Genomic DNA, 22,415 nt, shown 5'->3' with positions numbered 1-22,415 from the left:
AGCAGGGGAGTAGCGAGGAGAGAGGTGTTATGACCCCAATGGCGAGGGTCTCAGAGGAACAAGTAAGTCTGCGACGTACAAAAATCCAGCTCATAGGGCAGTGGTAACTGGGTTGACCATATATCTACTCCTAACGCCAACACTAGAAGTAGCCGGGGAACATGCCTACGTTGGTCGCTAGATGTCTCGCGCCAGCCGGAGGACTAACTACCCCTAGAAGAGGAAAACAAAGACCTCTCTTGCCTCCAGAGAATAGACCCCAAAAGTATGATACAAGCCCCCCACAAATAATAACGGTGAGGTAAGAGGAAATGACAAACACAGAGATGAACTAGGTTTAGCAAAGAGAGGCCCGCTTACTAATAGCAGAATGTAGTAAGATAACTTATATGGTCAACGAAAACCCTAACAAAAATCCACACTGGAGATTCAAGAACCCCTGAACCGTCTAACGGCCCGGGGGGAGAACTCCAGCCTCCCTAGAGCTTCCAGCAAGGTTAGGATACAGATTATGTACAAGCTGGACAAAAATGCAAACAAAAACAAATAGCAAAAAGCAAGAAAGCAGACTTAGCTTAATTTAGCAGGAACCAGGATCAGTAGACAAGAGCACAACAGATTAGCTCTGATTACAACGTTGCCAGGCATTGAACTGAAGGTCCAGGGAGCTTATATAGCAACACCCCTGACCTAACGACCCAGGTGAGCATACAAGGGATGACAGACATTCCCAGAGTCAAATCACTAGTAACCACTAGAGGGAGCCAAAAAGATAAATTCACAACAGTACCCCCCCCTTAGTGAGGGGTCACCGAACCCTCACCAAGACCACCAGGGCGATCAGGATGAGCGGTGTGAAAGGCATGAACCAAATCGGCCGCATGCACATCAGAGGCGACCACCCAGGAATTATCCTCCTGACCATAGCCCTTCCACTTGACCAGGTACTGAAGCCTCCGCCTGGAGAGACGAGAATCTAAGATCTTCTCCACCACGTACTCCAACTCGCCCTCAACCAACACCAGAGCAGGAGGCTCAGCAGAAGGAACCACAGGCACAACGTACCGCCGCAACAAGGACCTATGAAATACGTTGTGGATGGCAAACGACACCGGAAGATCCAGGCGAAAGGATACAGGATTAATGATTTCCAATATCTTGTAAGGACCAATGAAGCGAGGCTTAAATTTGGGAGAGGAGACCTTCATAGGAACAAATCGAGAAGACAGCCATACCAAATCCCCAACGCGAAGTCGGGGACCCACACCGCGGCGGCGGTTGGCAAAACGCTGAGCCTTCTCCTGTGACAACTTCAAGTTGTCCACCACATGACTCCAGATCCGCTGCAACCTATCCACCACGGAATCCACCCCAGGACAGTCAGAAGGCTCCACATGTCCCGAGGAAAAACGAGGATGGAAACCAGAGTTGCAGAAAAATGGCGAAACCAAGGTGGCGGAACTAGCCCGATTATTAAGGGCAAATTCAGCCAACGGCAAGAAGGTCACCCAATCATCCTGATCAGAAGAGACAAAACACCTCAAATAAGCCTCCAGAGTCTGATTAGTTCGCTCCGTTTGTCCGTTAGTCTGGGGATGGAAAGCGGATGAAAACGACAACTCAATGCCCATCCTACCACAAAAGGATCGCCAGAACCTGGAAACAAACTGGGATCCTCTGTCCGACACAATATTCTCAGGAATGCCGTGCAAACGAACCACGTTCTGGAAGAACACAGGAACCAGATCAGAAGAGGAGGGCAGCTTAGGCAAAGGAACCAAATGGACCATCTTGGAGAAACGATCACATATCACCCAGATGACAGACATGCCCTGAGACACCGGAAGATCAGAAATGAAATCCATAGAGATGTGTGTCCAAGGTCTCTTCGGGACAGGCAAGGGCAAGAGCAACCCGCTGGCACGAGAGCAGCAAGGCTTAGCTCGAGCACAAGTACCACAGGACTGCACAAATAACCGCACATCCCTTGACAAGGAAGGCCACCAAAAGGACCTGGCCACCAGATCTCTGGTGCCAAAAATTCCCGGGTGCCCTGCCAACACCGAGGAATGAACCTCGGAAATGACTCTGCTGGTCCATCTAGCAGGCACAAACAATCTGTCAGGTGGACAAGAGTCAGGCCTACCAGCCTGAAATCTCTGTAACACACGTCGCAGATCTGGAGAAATAGCAGACACGATAACTCCTTCCTTAAGAATACCCACAGGCTCAGCGACTCCAGGAGCATCAGGCACAAAGCTCCTAGACAGAGCATCGGCCTTCACATTCTTAGAACCTGGTAAATACGAGACCACAAAGTCAAAACGGGAGAAAAACAATGACCAGCGGGCCTGTCTAGGATTCAGGCGTTTAGCAGACTCGAGATACATCAGATTTTTGTGATCAGTCAAGACCACCACACGATGCTTAGCACCCTCGAGCCAATGACGCCACTCCTCAAATGCCCACTTCATGGCCAACAACTCCTGATTGCCCACATCATAATTTCGCTCTGCCGGCGAAAACTTCCTAGAGAAAAAGGCACAAGGTCTCATAGTAGAGCAACCAGGGCCTCTCTGCGACAAAACGGCCCCTGCCCCAATCTCCGAAGCATCCACCTCAACCTGAAAGGGAAGTGAGACGTCAGGCTGGCACAAAACAGGCGCCGAAGTAAACCGGCGTTTCAACTCCTGGAAAGCCTCCACGGCAGCAGGAGCCCAGTTAGCTACATCAGAGCCTTTCTTGGTCATATCCGTCAGCGGTTTAACAACGCTAGAGAAATTTGCGATAAAACGACGGTAGAAGTTAGCAAAACCCAAGAACTTCTGAAGACTCTTAACTGACGAGGGTTGAGTCCAATCATGAATAGCTCGGACCTTGACTGGATCCATCTCCACAGCAGAAGGGGAAAAAATGAACCCCAAAAAGGGAACCTTCTGTACACCAAAGAGACACTTTGAGCCTTTTACAAACAAAGAATTTTCACGCAGAATCTCAAAAACCATCCTGACCTGCTCCACATGTGAGTCCCAATCATCAGAAAAAAACAGAATATCATCCAGATAAACAATCAAAAATTTATCCAGATACTTCCGGAAAATGTCATGCATGAAGGACTGAAAAACTGAAGGTGCATTAGAGAGCCCAAATGGCATCACCAAGTACTCAAAATGACCTTCGGGCGTATTGAATGCGGTTTTCCATTCATTGCCCTGCCTAATGCGCACAAGGTTGTACGCACCACGAAGGTCTATCTTGGTGAACCACTTGGCACCTTTAATCCGGGCAAACAAATCTGACAACAGCGGCAAAGGATACTGAAATTTGACAGTGATCTTATTTAAAAGCCGATAGTCAATACAAGGCCTCAAAGATCCGTCCTTTTTGGCCACAAAAAAGAATCCCGCACCAAGAGGGGAAGAAGAAGGACGGATATGCCCCTTCTCAAGAGACTCCTTGATATATGAACGCATCGCGGTATGTTCAGGTACCGACAGATTAAACAGTCTCCCCTTAGGAAACTTACTGCCAGGAATCAAATCTATTGCACAGTCACATTCCCTATGAGGAGGCAGTGCACTGGACTTAGACTCGCTGAAGACATCCTGATAATCAGACAAATACGCCGGAACTTCCGAAGGCGTAGAAGAAGCAATAGACAAGGGCAGGGAATCTCCATGAATTCCATGGCAGCCCCAACTTGACACTGACATAGCCTTCCAGTCCAAGACTGGATTATGGGTCTGTAACCATGGCAAACCCAAAACAACCAAATCATGCATTTTATGCAGAACAAGAAAACGTATTACCTCCCGATGTTCGGGAGTCATGCACATGGTAACCTGTGTCCAAAACTGCGGTTTATTTTTTGCCAATGGCGTAGAATCAATACCCCTAAGAGGGATAGGATTTTCCAATGGCTCAAGAACAAATCCGCAGCGCTTGGCAAATGACAGATCCATAAGGCTCAGGGCAGCACCTGAGTCCACAAACGCCATGACAGGATACGATGACAGTGAGCAAATCAAAGTTACAGATAGAATAAATTTAGGTTGCAAATTACCAATGGCGACCGGACTAACAACCTTAGTAAGACGTTTAGAGCATGCTGAGATAACATGTGTAGAATCACCACAGTAGTAACACAAGCCATTCTGGCGTCTATGAATTTTCCGCTCATTTCTAGTCAGGATTCTATCACATTGCATTAAATCAGGTGCCTGTTCAGACAACACCATGAGGGAATTTGCGGTTTTGCGCTCCCGCAACCGCCGGTCGATTTGAATAGCCAGGGCCATAGAATCATTCAGACCTGTGGGAGTGGGAAAACCCACCATCACATTCTTAATGGCTTCAGAAAGGCCATTTCTAAAATTTGCAGCCAATGCACACTCGTTCCACTGGGTCAGCACGGACCATTTCCGAAATTTTTGGCAATACACTTCAGCCTCGTCCTGGCCCTGAGACATCGCCAGCAAGGCTTTTTCTGCCTGAATCTCAAGATTGGGTTCCTCATAAAGCAAACCGAGCGCCAGAAAAAACGCATCAATGTCAGCCAATGCCGGATCTCCTGGCGCCAGCGAGAAGGCCCAATCCTGAGGGTCGCCCCGTAAAAAAGAAATAACAATTTTTACTTGCTGAGCGGAGTCTCCAGATGAACAGGGTCTCAGGGACAAAAACAATTTACAATTATTCCTGAAATTTCTAAATTTAAATCGGTCTCCGGAAAACGGTTCAGGAATCGGTATCTTAGGTTCTGACATAGGATTTCTGATAACATAATCTTGTATGCCCTGCACACGAGCAGCAAGCTGGTCCACACTTGTAATCAAGGTCTGGACATTCATGTCTGCAGCAAACACAAGCCACTCAGAGGTAAAGGGGAAAAGAAAAAAAAAATGAGAGAGAGAAAAAAAAAACTCAGAACTTTCTTTCTTATAATCCCGCTTCTGCAATGCATTTAACATTTAATACTGGCCTGGCAAACTGTTATGACCCCAATGGCGAGGGTCTCAGAGGAACAAGTAAGTCTGCGACGTACAAAAATCCAGCTCATAGGGCAGTGGTAACTGGGTTGACCATATATCTACTCCTAACGCCAACACTAGAAGTAGCCGGGGAACATGCCTACGTTGGTCGCTAGATGTCTCGCGCCAGCCGGAGGACTAACTACCCCTAGAAGAGGAAAACAAAGACCTCTCTTGCCTCCAGAGAATAGACCCCAAAAGTATGATACAAGCCCCCCACAAATAATAACGGTGAGGTAAGAGGAAATGACAAACACAGAGATGAACTAGGTTTAGCAAAGAGAGGCCCGCTTACTAATAGCAGAATGTAGTAAGATAACTTATATGGTCAACGAAAACCCTAACAAAAATCCACACTGGAGATTCAAGAACCCCCAAACCGTCTAACGGCCCGGGGGGAGAACTCCAGCCTCCCTAGAGCTTCCAGCAAGGTTAGGATACAGATTATGTACAAGCTGGACAAAAATGCAAACAAAAACAAATAGCAAAAAGCAAGAAAGCAGACTTAGCTTAATTTAGCAGGAACCAGGATCAGTAGACAAGAGCACAACAGATTAGCTCTGATTACAACGTTGCCAGGCATTGAACTGAAGGTCCAGGGAGCTTATATAGCAACACCCCTGACCTAACGACCCAGGTGAGCATACAAGGGATGACAGACATTCCCAGAGTCAAATCACTAGTAACCACTAGAGGGAGCCAAAAAGATAAATTCACAACAGAGAGGTGGATTAGCCGAGCAGCAGAGTTGAGGACAGACTGGAGCGGTGCAAGGGAGATAGCGGGGAGGCCACAGAGGAGGGTGTTGCAGTAATCGAGGCGGAAGATGAGAGCATGCACAAGAGTTTTAGTAGATTGTGGGCTGAGGAAGGGACGGATTCTGGCAATATTTTTGAGTTGGAGGCGACAGGAGGTGGCAAGAGTTTGGACGTGCAGTTTGAAGGACAGGGCAGAGTCGAGAGTTACCCTGAGGCAGCGGATTTCAGATGCGGGAGAGAGCGTGATGCCGTTTACCATAATAGATAGATCAGGTAGGGGAGATATGCGAGATGGGGAAAAGATGATGAGTTCGGTTTTGTCTACATTGAGTTTTAGGAAGCGAGAGTTGAAGAAGGAGGATATGGCTGACATACACTCCGGGATTCTGGACAGCAGAGAGGCGACATCTGAGCCAGAGAGGTAGATCTGAGTGTCGTCCGCATATAGATGGTCCTGAAAGGCATGGGACTTTATGAGTTGTAATAGGCCAAGGGTATAGATGGAAAAAAGTAGGGGACATGCTGCTCAAGAAGTTTGGAAGCAAATGGGAGCAGTGATATGGGGTGATAGCTAGGCATAGCAGTTGGGTCAAGGTTAGCTTTTTTGAGGATGGGTGTGATGGTGGCATGTTTGAAGGCAGAGGGGAAAGTACCAGAAGATAGCGATAGGTTGAAGAGATGGGTTAGGGCTGGAATGACCGTGTTAGTGAGGTTGGGGAGCAGGTGGGAAGGGATGGGGTCAAGTGCACAGGTGGTGAGGTGATTTGGAAAGGAGGCGAGTAAGTTCTCCTTCAGTGATGTTGGAGAGGGAAGTTGTAGGAGAAGGGCAGAGGTCTGGTATATGGAGTGGTTGGGGTGGTGGAACAGTAAAGGTTTGCCTTGCTTGGTCTATCTTCTTTTTGAAGTAGGTGGCAAAGTCCATCATTAGCCGACACCGATGCCTCAGCTGGCGCATGCGGGATGACTTCATTGCACCAGCCACAAGAAGATGAGAGTCACAGAAGATCATATGGAGAGGTGAGTATCTAAAACTTAAAAAAAAAAAAAAAATAAATGAATGAAACGGGGTGAGAGAGAAAATAATAATTAGCACAACATGCTAAAAAACACTATTAACCTGCAGATTTGGGGTTAATCTGCAGGTCAATAGCATTCTAAACCTGCCCTGCACCTGCACACAGAGCCCCGCTGCCTGGAGAAAATCACTGCAGGATCCAACAGGATAGATGAGATGGATTACATACAGTAAATACATATAGAGTAGGTAGATATATAGATGTCACTGACAAATACAATTAGTACAGTGTGTGCAAATTAGGGGACATGTATGTAATTAATAAAAGATTATTTTACAAAACAAAATGGCGTGGGCTCCCGTGCAATTTTCAAAACCAGCAGAGGGAAAGCCAGCAACTGGAGGCAGATATTTATAGCCTGGGAAGTGGGTAATACCCATGGAGCTTCCCAGGCTATTAGTATCAGCTCGCAGCTGTATATTTAGCCTTCACTGGCTATTAAAATGGGGACCCCCAAAAAATGGGATCCCCCTTATTTAATAACCAGCAAAGGCTACGCAGACAGCTTTGGGCTCATATTAGTAGTCTAGGAAGGGACCATGGTTATTGCCCCCCGGGCTAAAAACATCAGCAGAAAAAAAGAAAAGTTTATGGTTACATAAACCTCAGCCAGCTCACCGATCAGACGCAGGTGCTCGGAACTTCGTCCAGGACCACGACGAGAGAAGATGCAGCAACAAAAAAACAAAAAAAGGGCGTTCCGGCTCCATAAAACAATGTTTCTTTATTTGTTCCTTAAAATTCCTCCAATTCCATAACTCCTTGCATGCATGCAAATGCTTAGGTACAAGAAATATGCAACGCGTTTCGATCGTGTCAGACCCTAATCAATGCATAATCCTAACAGGCACATACTGATTCTTTTGTATTGTGCTTGGACCAATGCCAAAAGCAGTCCAAGTCACCTGACCAGAGCTGCAGGTCCTGAACAGAAATTCTACCCTTTGCATATACAAATATAACTATTGCTTTGTACAAAACTATGAAGTAAATTTACAAAAGTGAAAATATATATGCATTATACAATTTAGCAATATTAATACATTATTTTAGTTTTTTAGTTGAGACCTAGTAAATGTCTCAATTCTTTCATATACTGCTCGGACCAATATCAAGAGCAGTTCAAGTCACCTGACCAGGACTGCAGGTCCTAAACAGAAATTCTGCCCTTTGCATATATAAGTATAGATATAACACTTAATTCTGTACAAAAATATCAAATAAATTTACAAATATTAAAATATAAACACATAATACAATTTAACAATAGTGATACATTATTTCATTTTTTCGGTTGAGACCTAATGGATATCTGGTTTGTAAATTATATATCCAGAAAGCTTCTCTGGTGAGAAGCCGTCTTTTAACATCACCTCCACGCTGCGACATTTTAACATGTTCAATTCCTTGAATCCTCATACTAGACGTGCTTCCTGCGTGATGTATAGCAAAGTGTTTGGCAACTACTGATATATTACGATTCCCAGCATTAATACTGGCCACATCTCTCAAATGCTCTGATATTCTCACCTTTAATTTCCTGGTGGTGCATCCTATATGAGACATTACAGGAGGTACAGTCAATCTTTTAACCCCTTTCTGACATCGGACGTACTATCACGTCGAGGTGGGGTGGGCCCCCATGACCACGGACGGGATAGTACGTCCAGCGCGATCGGCGGCGCTCATTGGGCGAGCGCGGCCGATCGCGGCCGGGTGTCAGCTGCCTATCGCAGCTGACATCGGCACTATGTGCCAGGAGCGGTCACGGACCGCTCCTGGCACATTAACCCCCGGCACACTGCGATCAAACATGATCGCGATGTGCCGGCGGTGCAGGGAAGCATCGCGCAGGGAGGGGGCTCCCTGCGGGCTTCCCTGAGCCCCCCGCAGCAATGCTATGTGATCGCGTTGCTGCGAGGGTCTTACCTCCCTCCCTGCCTGCTCCAGACCCGGATCCAAGATGGCCGCGGATCCGGGTCCTGCAGGGAGGGAGGTGGCTTCACAGTAGCCTGCTCAGAGCAGGCACTGTGAAGCAGCCTGCACTTCTCTCAGATCGGTGATCTGTCAGAGTGCTATGCAAACTGGCAGATCACCGATCTGTATTGTCCCCCCCTGGGGCAAAGTAAAAAAATAAAATAAAAAATTTCCAAATGTGTAAAAAAAAAATAAAAAAAAATATTCCAAAATAATGAAAAAAAATATATATATTATTCCCATAAATACATTTCTTTATCTAAATAATAAAAAAAAACAATAAAAGTACACATATTTAGTATCGCCGCGTCCGTAACGACCCGACCTATAAAACTGGCCCACTAGTTAACCCCTTCAGTAAGAAAAAAAAAAAAAAAACGAGGCAAAAAACAACGCTTTATTATCATACCGCCGAACAAAAAGTGGAATAACACGCGATCAAAAAGACAGATATAAATAACCATGGTACCGCTGAAAGCGTCATCTTGTCCCGCATATAACGAGCCGCCATACAGCATGATCAGCAAAAAAATAAAAAAGTTATAGTCCTGAGAATAAAGCGATGCAAAAATAATTATTTTTTCCATAAAATAGTTTTTATCGTATAAAAGCGCCAAAACATAAAAAAATAATATAAATGAGGTATCGCTGTAATCGTACTGACCCGACGAATAAAACTGCTTTATCAATTTTACCAAACGCGGAACGGTATAAACGCCTCCCCCAAAAGAAATTCATGAATAGCAGGTTTTTGGTCATTCTGCCTCACAAAAATCGGAATAAAAAGCGATCAAAAAATGTGACGTGCCCAAAAATGTTACCAATAAAAACGTCAACTCGTCCCGCAAAAAACAAGACCTCACATGACTCTGTGGACCAAAATATGGAAAATTTATAGCTCTCAAAATGTGGTAACGCAAAAAATATTTTTTTGCAATAAAAAGTGTCTTTCAGTGTGTGACGGCTGCCAATCATAAAAATCCGCTAAAAAACTCGCTATAAAAGTAAATCAAACCCCCCATCATCACCCCCTTAGTTAGGGAAAAATAAAAAAAATGTATTTATTTCCATTTTCCTATTAGGGCTAGGGTTAGGGTTAGGGTTGGGGCTAGGGTTAGGGCTAGGTCTAGGGTTAGGGTCAGGGCTAGGGCTAGGGTTGGGGCTAGGGTTAGGGCTAGGGTTAGGGCTAGGGTTAGGGCTAGGTCTAGGGTTAGGGTTAGGGCTAGGGTTAGGGTTGGGGCTAGGGCTAGGGTTAGGGCAAGGGTTGGGGCTAGGGTTAAGGCTACAGTTAGGGTTGGGGCTAGGGTTAGGGTTGGGGCTAAAGTTACGGTTAGGGTTTAGATTATATTTACGGTTGGGATTAGGGTTAGGGGTGTGTCAGGGTTAGAGGTGTGGTTAGGGTTACTGTTGGGATTAGGGTTAGGGGTGTGTTTGGATTAGGGTTTCAGTTATAATTGGGGGTTTTCCACTGTTTCGGCACATCAGGGGCTCTCCAAACGCGACATGGCGTCCGATCTCAATTCCAGCCAATTCTGCGTTGAAAAAGTAAAACAGTGCTCCTTCCCTTCCGAGCTCTCCCGTGTGCCCAAACAGGGGTTTACCCCAACATATGGGGTATCAGCGTACTCAGGACAAATAGGACAACAACCTTTGGGGTCCAATTTCTCCTGTTACCCCTGGGAAAATACAAAACTGGGGGCTAAAAAATAATTTTTGTGGGGAAAAAAAAGGATATTTTATTTTTACGGCTCTGCATTATAAACTTCTGTGAAGCCCTTGGTGGGTCAAAGCGCTCACCACACATCTAGATAAGTTCCTTAGGGGGTCTACTTTCCAAAATGGTGTCACTTGTGGGGGGTTTCTACTGTTTAGGTACATTAGGGGCTCTGCAAACGCAATGTGACACCTGCAGACCATTCCATCTAAGTCTGCATTCCAAATGACGCTCCTTCCTTTCCGAGCCCTCCCATGCGCCCAAACAGTGGTTCTCCCCACATATGGTGTATCATCGCACTCAGGACAACTTGGACAACAAATTTTGGGGTCCAATTTCTCCTGCTACCCTCGGGAAAATACAAAACTGGGGGCTAAAAAAATAATTTTTGTGGGAAAAAATTTTTGTTTTATTTTTACGGCTCTGCATTATAAACTTCTGTGAAGCCCTTGGTGGGTCAAAGCGCTCAAAACACATCTAGATAAGTTCCTTAGGGGGTCTACTTTCCAAAATGGTGTCACTTGTGGGGGGTTTCAATGTTTAGGCACATCAGTGGCTCTCCAAACGCAACATGGCGTCCCATCTCAATTCCTGTCAATTTTGCATTGAAAAGTCAAATGGCGCTCCTTCCCTTCTGAGGTCTCCCATGCGCCCAAACAGTGGTTTACCCCCACATATGGGGTATCAGCGTACTCAGGACAAATTGTACAACAACTTTTGAGGTCCAATTTCTTCTCTTACCCTTGGGAAAATAAAAAATTGGGGTGAAAACATAATTTTTGTGAAAAAATATGATTTTTTATTTTTACGGTTCTGCATTATAAACTTCTGTGAAGCACTTGGTGGGTCAAAGTGCTCACCACACTTCTAGATAAGTTCCTTAGGGGGTCTACTTTCCAAAATGGTGTCACTTGTGGGGGGTTTCAATGTTTAGGCACATCAGGGGCTCCCCAAACGCAACATGGCGTCCCATCTCAATTCCAGTCAATTTTGCATTGAAAAGTCAAATGGCGCTCCTTCGCTTCCGAGCTGTGTCATGCGCCCAAACAGTGGTTTACCCCCACATATGGGGTATCGGCGTACTCAGGACAAATTGTACAACAACTTTTGGGGTCCATTTTCTCCTGTTACCCTTGGTAAAATGAAACAAATTGGAGCTGAAGTAAATTTTTTGTGAAAAAAAGTTAAATGTTCATTTTTATTTAAACATTCCAAAAATTCCTGTGAAGCACCAGAAGGGTTAATAAACTTCTTGAATATGGTTTTGAGCACCTTGAGGGGTGCAGTTTTTAGAATGGTGTCATACTTGGGTATTTTCTATCATATAGACCCCTCAAAATGACTTCAAATGAGATGTGGTCCCTAAAAAAAAAAATGGTGTTGTAAAAATGAGAAATTGCTGGTCAACTTTTAACCCTTATAACTCCCTAACAAAAAAAAATTTTGGTTCCAAAATTGTGCTGATGTAAAGTAGACATGTGGGAAATGTTACTTATTAAGTATTTTGTGTGACATATCTCTGTGATTTAATTGCATAAAAATTCAAAGTTGGAAAATTGCGAAATTTTCAAAATTTTCGCCAAATTTCCGTTTTTTTCACAAATAAACGCAGGTACTATCACAGAATTTTTACCACTATCATGAAGTACAATATGCCACGAGAAAACAATGTCAGAATCACTGGGATCCGTTGAAGCCTTCCAGAGTTATAACCTCATAAAGGGACAGTGGTCAGAATTGTAAAAATTGGCCCGGTCATTAACGTGCAAACCACCCTTGGGGGTGATGGTATGACAATTAATAAAATCCTTAATAAAATAGGATTTTGTTTCCTCCTTGTTTTGAAAAGTATTTTTTGTTACAGCATTAAGACAAGTACTACATGCTGTAACACCACATCTAAAAAAAACCTTACAATCTAACCAGGTTTTTGATGTCGCTTGAGGAATATGAGAGCTGGGGGACAATGTACTACCAATTGTCGGCGCTCTTATTGCCACTATATTCAGTCCATCTTTTAAGATTTCGGAAAGCACATCATCCTGTAAAATAGGTAATCTTTTTAGGATTATGTTTTTATGTCCAAAAATTGAGGACTATACTGGAAACAGACATATGGTTTGCTTTTATTTTTTTCTTTACCTTCATTATTTTCTATATTAGTTCTAAGAAAATTATCTCTGGATTTACTGCATACTAATTTATGTGCCCTATCCAGGGTCCAATTGGGGTAGTCCCACTTCTTTAATTTAGCCCTCAAATGGTGAAATGCCTCATCTCTATCCATTTCCCTGAATATAGTGGCAAGAAGAGCGCCGACAATTGGTAGTACATTGTCCCCCAGCTCTCATATTCCTCAAGCGACATCAAAAACCTGGTTAGATTGTAAGGTTTTTTTTAGATGTGGTGTTACAGCATGTAGTACTTGTCTTAATGCTGTAACAAAAAATACTTTTCAAAACAAGGAGGAAACAAAATCCTATTTTATTAAGGATTTTATTAATTGTCATACCAATAATGTTGTTTATAAGAATGACTGTACCTCCTGTAATGTCTCTTATATAGGATGCACCACCAGGAAATTAAAGGTGAGAATATCAGAGCATTTGAGAGATGTGGCCAGTATTAATGCTGGGAATCGTAATATATCAGCAGTTGCCAAACACTTTGCTATACATCATGCAGGAAGCACGTCTAGTATGAGGATTCAAGGAATTGAACATGTTAAAATGTCGCAGCGTGGAGGTGATGTTAAAAGACGGCTTCTCACCAGAGAAGCTTTCTGGATATATAATTTACAAACCAGATATCCATTAGGTCTCAACCGAAAAAATGAAATAATGTATCACTATTGTTAAATTGTATTATGTGTTTATATTTTAATATTTGTAAATTTATTTGATATTTTTGTACAGAATTAAGTGTTATATCTATACTTATATATGCAAAGGGCAGAATTTCTGTTTAGGACCTGCAGTCCTGGTCAGGTGACTTGAACTGCTCTTGATATTGGTCCGAGCAGTATATGAAAGAATTGAGACATTTACTAGGTCTCAACTAAAAAACTAAAATAATGTATTAATATTGCTAAATTGTATAATGCATATATATTTTCACTTTTGTAAATTTACTTCATAGTTTTGTACAAAGCAATAGTTATATTTGTATATGCAAAGGGTAGAATTTCTGTTCAGGACCTGCAGCTCTGGTCAGGTGACTTGGACTGCTTTTGGCATTGGTCCAAGCACAATACAAAAGAATCAGTATGTGCCTGTTAGGATTATGCATTGATTAGGATCTGACACGATCGAAACGCGTCGCATATTTCTTGTACCTAAGCATTTGCATGCATGCAAGGAGTTATGGAATTGGAGGAATTTTAAGGAACAAATAAAGAAACATTGTTTTATGGAGCCGGAACGCCCTTTTTTTTGTTGTTGCTGTAAAAACATCAGCACTAGGCCCCCCCAGAAAAGGCGCATCTGTAAGATGCACCAATTCCGGCACCTAGCCTCGCTCTTCCCACTTTTCCTGTAGGGGTGGCAAGTGGGATAATAGTTTGGGGGTTAATGTCACCTTTGTATTGTAAGGTGACATCAAGCCCGGCTTAGTAATGGAGAGGTGTCAATAAGACACCTATACATTATTAATCCAAAAGTTAAGGGGTTAAATAAAGACACAGCCAGAATAAAGTATTTTAATGAAATACAACTATCAGTTTCCCCTCTTTATTGTACTCAGAATTCCCCGATGCCCTCGATCTCCTGTAATAAACATAAAATCATAAACCAACAATATTCCCATACCTGTCCGTCGATGTGTCCCACGCCGTAATCCATAACTGGGGTATATACAGTTTACAACAAGGACGGTGCCAAGATGTGACTGCCCCGGCTGTAAACCACTGATGAATGAATGAGATTAGGGAGCGGAGCTTCAGTGACTAGCGGTGACCTCACTGAAACTGCGCTCCATCACAGCCTGACTCGCACTAAACTTTGGAGTGTGGGAAAATGAACTAGCATATATGTGTGTGTCACTGACGTGTGTGTGTGTATATATATATATATATATATATATATATATATATATATATATATATATGTATGTATTCTATGTGTACAGTTAGGTCCATATATATTTGGACACAGACAACATTTTTCTAATTTTGGTTATAAACATTACCACAATGAATTTTAAACAAAACAATTCAGATGCAGTTGAAGTTCAGACTTTCAGCTTTCATTTGAGGGTATCCACATTAAAATTGGATGAAGGGTTTAGGAGTTTCAGCTCCTTAACATGTGCCTCCCTGTTTTTAAAGGGACCAAAATTAATTGGACAGATTAAATAATTTTAAATAAAATGTTCATTTCTAGTACTTGGTTGAAAACCCTTTGTTGGCAATGACTGCCTGAAGTCTTGAACTCATGGACATCACCAGACGCTGTTTCCTCCTTTTTGATGCTCGGCCAGGTCTTCACTGCGGTGGTTTTCAGTTGCTGTTTGCTTGTGGCCTTTCTGTCTGAAGTTTAGTCTTTAACAAGTGAGATGCTGCTCAATTGGGTTGAGATCAGGTGACTGACTTGGCCATTCAAGAATATTCCACTTCTTTGCTTTAATAAACTCCTGGGTTGCTTTGGCTTTATGTTTTGGGTCATTGTCCATCTGTAGTATGAAATGACGACCAATCAGTTTTGCTGCATTTGGCTGGATCTGAGCACACAGTATGTCTCTGAATACCTCAGAATTCATTCGGCTGCTTCTGTCCTGTGTCACATCATCAATAAACACTAGTGACCCAGTGCCATTGGCAGCCATGCATGCCCAAGCCATCACACTGCCTCCGCCGTGTTTTACAAATGATGTGGTATGCTTTGGATCATGAGCTGCACCACGCCTTCGCCATACTTCTCTTTCCATCATTCTGGTAGAGGTTGATCCTGGTTTCATCTGTCCAAAGAATGTTCTTCCAGAACTGTGCTGGATTTTTTAGATGTTTTTTAGCAAAGTCCAATCTAGCCTTTTTATTCTTGATGCTTATGAGTGGCTTGCACCGTGCAGTGAGCCCTCTGTATTTACTTTCATGCAGTTTTCTCTTTATGGTAGATTTGGATATTGATACACCAACCTCCTGGAGAGTGTTGGTCACTTGGTTGGCTGTCGTGAAGGGGTTTCTCTTCACCATGGAGATTATTCTGCGATCATCCCCCACTGTTGTCTTCCGTGGGCAACCAGGTCTTTTTGCATTGATGAGTTCACCAGTGCTTTCTTTCTTTCTCAGGATGTACCAAACTGTAGATTTTGCCACTCCTAATATTGTAGCAAGTTCTCAGATGGGTTTTTTCTGTTTTCGCAGCTTAAGGATGGCTTGTTTCACCTGCATGGAGAGCTCCTTTGACCGCATGTTTACTTCACAGCAAAACCTTCCAAATGCAAGCACCACATCTCAAATCCACTCCAGGCCTTTTATCTGCTTAATTGAGAATGACATGATGAAGGGATTGCCCACACCTGTCCATGAAATAGCCTTGGAGTCAATTGTCCAATTACTTTTGGTCCCTTTAAAAACAGGGTGGCACATGTTAAGGAGCTGAAACTCCTAAACCCTTCATCCAATTTTAATGTGGATGCCCTCAAATGAAAGCTGAAAGTCTGAACTTCAACTGCATCTGAATTGTTTTGCTTAAAATTCATTGTGGTAATGTCTATAACCAAAATTAGAAAAATGTCGTCTCTGTCCAAATATATATGGACCTAACTGTATATATCTATTCTATCTTTTCTATTATAACCTGTCAGTGTGATTTTACAGTAGCCGCATATGAATTGCTGGCTTTTCAAAGGACACCGGTGCATAAAAATCAGACAGCACTCGCATGGTGCGAGTGCTGTGAGAATTTCACTCGCACCCATTGACTTGCATTGGCGAGTCTCGTCCGAGATACGTAGCAAACCGCAGCATGTTGTGATTTTTTTTCTCAGTCCGATTTCGGCTGAGAAAAAAATTACAGATGAGATGTAACACATAGAATAACATTGGTCAGAGTGCAATACGATTTTTTATCCGTTTCTTACACAAATGGATATGAGCCCTAAATTAGAGAAAATACTCTGCAACTTTGACAGTTGGATAAGTTCTGATTTTAAAGCATGTTGTGTCATCCTCATGATCATGTCATGAGAATATGCTGGGCAAGGATCAAAGACTTTGTACAGAGGCGACAATGAAATCAACTGCATGTTTAGTGTGTGCTTTTCAGTCATAAGGACTATTCCTATACTTTTTTTTTTCCAGGAGACGGCATCCTCAGTATGGCATTGAAGTCAAGACAGACCTAGAATATGGCTGTACCCTGTGAGATCATTCGCGACAGCAACAAACAATGAAAATGGCTAGTTGACCTAATATGTTTAATGCGTATAAGGTATATGGTAACATATTTCTCATCCTCAGACCATCCCATGGTGGAACACCAATAACCTGCATAAGTAGAGTGTAAGTCCGCAAGGACAGGATCCTCTCCCCTCTGTATCAGTCTGTCATTGTAAATTTGTTTACCGTAAATGATATCCATAACTCTGTATGTAACCCCTTTCTCATGTACAGCACCATGGAATTAATTGTGGTATATAAATAATAATAATAGTATATGGTGCACATAAAATTTTATGACTGTGCACTCTGCTTCCAAACTCGAAGGCTGAGATGGAAAAGCATTTGTTTGGTACACGCTAAATATAATGTAATAGTTTTCTTCCCCACTACATACAGCTCTGGCAAAAATTAAGAGACCACTACATCGAAACTCTGTCATGGGCAGCCCAATCTGCAGACCTGAACCCCATTGAAAACCTCTGGAATGTTATCAAGAGGATGATAGATAGTCACAAGCCATCAAACAAAGAAGAACTTACATTTTTGCGCCAGAAGCAGTGTGAAAGACTGGTGGAAAGCATGCCAAGACGCATGAAAGCTGTGATTAAAAATCATGGTTATTCCACAAAATATTGATTTCTGAACTCTTCCTGAGTTAAAGCATTAGTATTGTTGTTTCTAAATGATTATGAACTTGTTTTCTTTGCATTATTTGAGGTCTGAAAGCACTGGGGGTTTTTTTATTTTGACCATTTCTCCCTTTCAGAAAAAAATAAAAAAATGTATTGCTTGGAAATTCGGAGACATGTTTTCAGTAGTTTATAGACTAAAAGAACAATTTACATTTTACTCACAAATATACCTATAAAGAGAAAAATCAGACAAACTGAAAATTTTGCAGTGGTCTCTTAATTTTTCCCAGAGCTGTATATGATAATTCAAAGTTTCTCATTCACTCACAACCAAACATCTGACCTTTGCAGATTCTAATATTTGAAATGCAGAAGGGAATGGGATTTGGAGATCTTTTATAGCCATACTTTATTCACAACAGAACATAGAACACGGTTTAGGCTACTTTCACACTAGCGTCGTGTACTGCACGTCGCAATGCGAGGTAACGACGCTAGCGTTGAAAGCGCCGCACAACGGGGGCAGCACATGCTGTTTTTCAACGCATCCGCTGCCCCATTGTGAGGTGCGGGGAGGCGGGGGGCGGAGTTCCGGCTACACATGCACGGTCGGAAATGGCGGATACGACGCAGCAAAAAACGTTACATGTAACGTTTTTTGCTGCCGACGGTCCGCCACAACACGATGCAACCGTCGCACGACAGTTGCGACGTGTGTCAATGCATCGCTATGCGTCGCTAATGTTAGTCTATGGAGAAAAATGCATCCTGCAAGCACTTTTGCAGGATGCGTTTTTTCTACAAAACGACGCATAGTGACGTGCAGTGCACGACGCTAGTGTGAAAGTAGCCTTAGAAGTTGTAAAAATGTGCCTATTTAGAATTTGATAGCAGCCACACATCTGAAAAGGTTGTAGCAGGGTTAACAAAAGCCTAGAAAAGTAAGTGATCAGTATTAGGCCGGCGTCACACTAGCGAGTTTTACGGACGTATGAGCGCAGAAAATACGTCCAGAAAATACGCATTGCACACGGCCCAATGATTCTCTATGGGGCAGCTCCTATCTGCCGTATATTACGCATCCGTAATATACGGTATGTTACAGGCCTAGAAAATCGCAGCATGCTGTGTTTGTCAGCATATTGCACAAAAAATCCGCCAATGAAAGTCTATGGGGGCGAGAAAATTTCGGATTAAACACGGACCATGCGTGTGACTTGCGAGAAATACGCACCGGTGTTCTATAGAAAAGCCGGCAATTCAGTGCGGTGTACAATAAAATCACACTGACAGGTTAGAATAGAATAGCTAAAATAAATGTGTACACATAGAATAGGTATATATATATATATATATATATATATATATATATATATATATATATATATATATGTCAGTGAGACACATATATATACTGTATATATATTTATATTTAATTCAGCGCTAGATAGCAGAAAAGCCGGTAGTTCAATTGCCGGCTTTTGCTATCTACTTCACAAACCCGACAGGATATGAGACATGGTTTATATACAGTAAACCATCTCATATCCTTTCTTTTATTACATAGTCCTCTTTACTAATGTAAGAAGTGTCTCTGTGTAAAATTTGGGGGCTCTAGCTATTAAATTAAAGGGTTAAATCCCGGAAAAAATTGGCGTGGGCTCGCGCAATTTTCTTCACCAGAGTGGGAAAGCCAGTGACTGAGGGCAGATATTAATAGCCTAGAGAGGGACCATGGTTATTGCCCCCCCCCCCCCCCCCGGCTAAAAACATCTGCCCCCAGCCACCCCAGAAAAGGCACATCTGTAAGATGCACCTATTCTGGCACTTAGCCTCTCTCTTCCCACTCCCGTGTAGCAGTGGGATATGGGGTAATGAAGGGTTAATGTCACCTTGCTATTGTAAGGTGACATTAAGCCAGGTAGGTTAATAATGGAGAGGCATCAATTATGACACCTATCGATTATTAATCCAATAGTACGAAATGGTTAATAAAACACACACACATTATTAAAAAGTATTTTAATGAAATAAAGACACATGGTGTTTTAATATTTTATTATACTCTTAATCCACCTGAAGACCCTTGTCACCTGAAATAAAGTTAAAAAAAACAACAATATTCCATACCTTCCGTCATTCAGTCTTGTCCCACGCTGTAAATCCATCTGAAGGGGTTAAATCATTTTACACCCAGGAGCTCTGCTAATGCAGCTGTGCTCCTAGCTGTAAAATCTGAGGAATTAATGGAATGCAGGGGAATGTACTGTAGTTACCTCGAGTCGCGGTGATGCGCCCTCTGCTGGATGAACTCATATGAACTCGAGCCCGGGAACTTTTCAGAATATTTTCCCAGGCTCGAGTTCATATGAGTTCATCCAGCAGAGGGCGCTTCACCGCGACTCGAGGTAACTACAGTACATTCCCCTGCATTTAATTCATTCACCAAGTTTTACAGACAGGAGCACAGCTGCATTAGCAGAGCTCCTGGGTGTAAAATGATTTAACCCCTTCAGATGGATTTACAGCGTGGGACAAGACTGAACGACGGAAGGTATGGAATATTGTTGTTTGTTTTTTTTAACTTTATTTCAGGTGACAAGGGTCTTCAGGTGGATTAAGAGTATAATAAAATATTAAAACACCATGTGTCTTTATTTCAATAAAATACTTTTTAATAATGTAGGTGTGGGTGGGGCTTTATGTGGTGCTCCACTTACATATTCATCTGTATGGCTTATGACAGGTCACTGATCTTTCAGTGACCTGCCCTTTATTTTTCATACTGTATAGACTAGAAAATATATATTCACACTAGACCTCTAGCAGCTTGGATTGTCTGCCTCTCCATTCTTCCTCCAGACTCTGGGACCTTGATTTCCAAGGTCTAGTGTGAAGTTTCCACAATCAGGGATGGTTTGGGGAGCCATGTCATCTGCTGGTGTAGGTCCACTGTGTTTTATCAAGACCAAAGTCAGCACAGCTGTCTACCAGGAAATTAGAGAATATATGGGTTATTGTTAAGAGGAAGATGAGAGACACCAGACCCCATAATTCAGACGAGTTGAAGGCTGCTATCAAAGCAACATGGGCTTCCATAACCCCTCAGCAGTGTCAGAGGCTGATCACCTCCATGCCACGCCGCATTGATGCAAAAGAAGCCCTGACCTAGTATTGAGTGCATTTACTGAACATACATTTCAGTAGGCCAACATTTCGGTTTGTAAAATTATTTTTCAAGCTGGTGTTATAAAGTATTCTAATTTACAGTCTTTTAGGTGTTCATTGGCTGTAAGCCATATCATTAACATTAACAGAAATAAACACTTGAAATAGATCACTCTGGTTGTAATGACTCTATATAATATGAGTTTCATTTTTTTGTATTGAATAACTGAAATAAATTAACTTTTTGATTATATTCTAATACCTCCAACCATTAGTTCATGTATTACCAGAATTTATTAGGAACACAAAAATGCTCATCTCCACATTGGATAAATATCCATGGGATCCTTCATATACATGGCTCAGCTGCGATGTTATCAGCTTATAGCCATCTATTCCTCATTACGTTGCCTTGTCTAGTTTAAAATAAATTTGGCTTAATATAGCACATATAAGAAAAAAAATAAAGTATTTCTTATTATCAGCAGTTTCCTTTTTACTGTCACATAATTATTTTTCCTTTGTAGGACAATTTCTTTTCCAGACTAGGGGAGTTAGCATGGGAGTGAAAATCCCCTTCCTTGCTAACTTAGTTGTTGCCATTTGGAAAGAATATTTCCAGTTCTAGGTAATGTTACTGCTGTGCCAAATTTAAGCTACTTTTACACTGTATTTACAGTGTTCCATAGTATAGCTAATGCCATGGAAAAATTTATACTCTTTTCCTTACTGATATCTATCACCAGTGAGAATCCTTTGCTGTGTTGTAAGCTGTTCACATACCATAGTTTTTTTTTCTGTAAAATGCATGTAAGAAAATGACAGGAAAATCCTACTAGAATGTTGTATATGGGGTTATCAGAATCACTAAATGGTGGCGGCTGTGTACTGTTTACTATTTAACTGTTTTAATGTGATTGGTTATTTCTGAACACAACCACGTCCCCAATCATAAGAGGGTGTTCACACTTATGCAATCACACTATTTTAATTTTGAAATTTAGCTTTTTCTCTCAAAATGATTTTAGTTTTTTTTCTCAATGGATTTGTACAGAACGTAGGTCATATTAAAGGTGTCAAAACTTCTGAAATAATTCATCAAGATAGGATTTTTTACATTGCAAAACCTTGTCGTTTAACAGGGGGTTGGTAGACTTTTTACTTCATACTCATAAATATCAATATCAACACACAGTTCCAACAGTAAGGGGAAAACATGTATGCTCATATAATATGTTGTTCACACTAAGTGAAATGTTTACGTAAGGTGTTATGGGCTCACTTAGTAAGGCGGGTTTGCCAAACCATAGTTCAATGTGAGGAGCATGGCCAGAGGTGAAGATGCAGTGGAGCTGGACTTGCCAGACAGCATATGAACCAGTGAGGACTAGTAGATCTGGATATGCAGAAGGGCAGGTCAATCACAGTAACAGCACAGACAATCTGGTACCTTGTTGCAAGAATGCAGTAAGGCCAGGGTCACATGGCCGTCGATTCTCTAATGTGAGAGAATCGACCCGGATATGCAAATGACACTAGGTTCAAACTCTGTCAGAGTTTGATCCCATTGTCAGCTCACTGTGCTCCGATTCTCTTCCTTGAGGAAGGAGAAGACTGAGAAAGTAATTTCTCCATTTACTCCATCCAAGGTAATCGAACTACGCTCGGATGATATCCGAGTTCA

The 22,415-nt window shown here is 42.3% G+C and overlaps 1 long non-coding RNA gene across 2 annotated transcripts in view; it reads left to right on the top strand.

Moving 5' to 3' along the window:
* LOC143807849 (uncharacterized) overlaps positions 1-18,927 on the top strand; it is a 101,895-nt gene extending 82,968 nt beyond the window's left edge. For both annotated transcript variants that reach the window (XR_013221819.1, XR_013221818.1), the window contains exon 3: positions 16,851-18,927. This is a non-coding gene — a long non-coding RNA (uncharacterized LOC143807849). The remainder of the gene's footprint in view (positions 1-16,850) is intronic.
* The last annotated feature ends 3,488 nt before the right edge of the window (positions 18,928-22,415 follow it).

Source organism: Ranitomeya variabilis, chromosome 2, assembly GCF_051348905.1.
Source record: "Ranitomeya variabilis isolate aRanVar5 chromosome 2, aRanVar5.hap1, whole genome shotgun sequence".
Classification (NCBI taxonomy): Eukaryota; Metazoa; Chordata; class Amphibia; order Anura; family Dendrobatidae; genus Ranitomeya; species Ranitomeya variabilis.
Note: the sequence above shows the minus strand (reverse complement) of the source record. Positions and strands in the feature narration are given on the sequence as shown.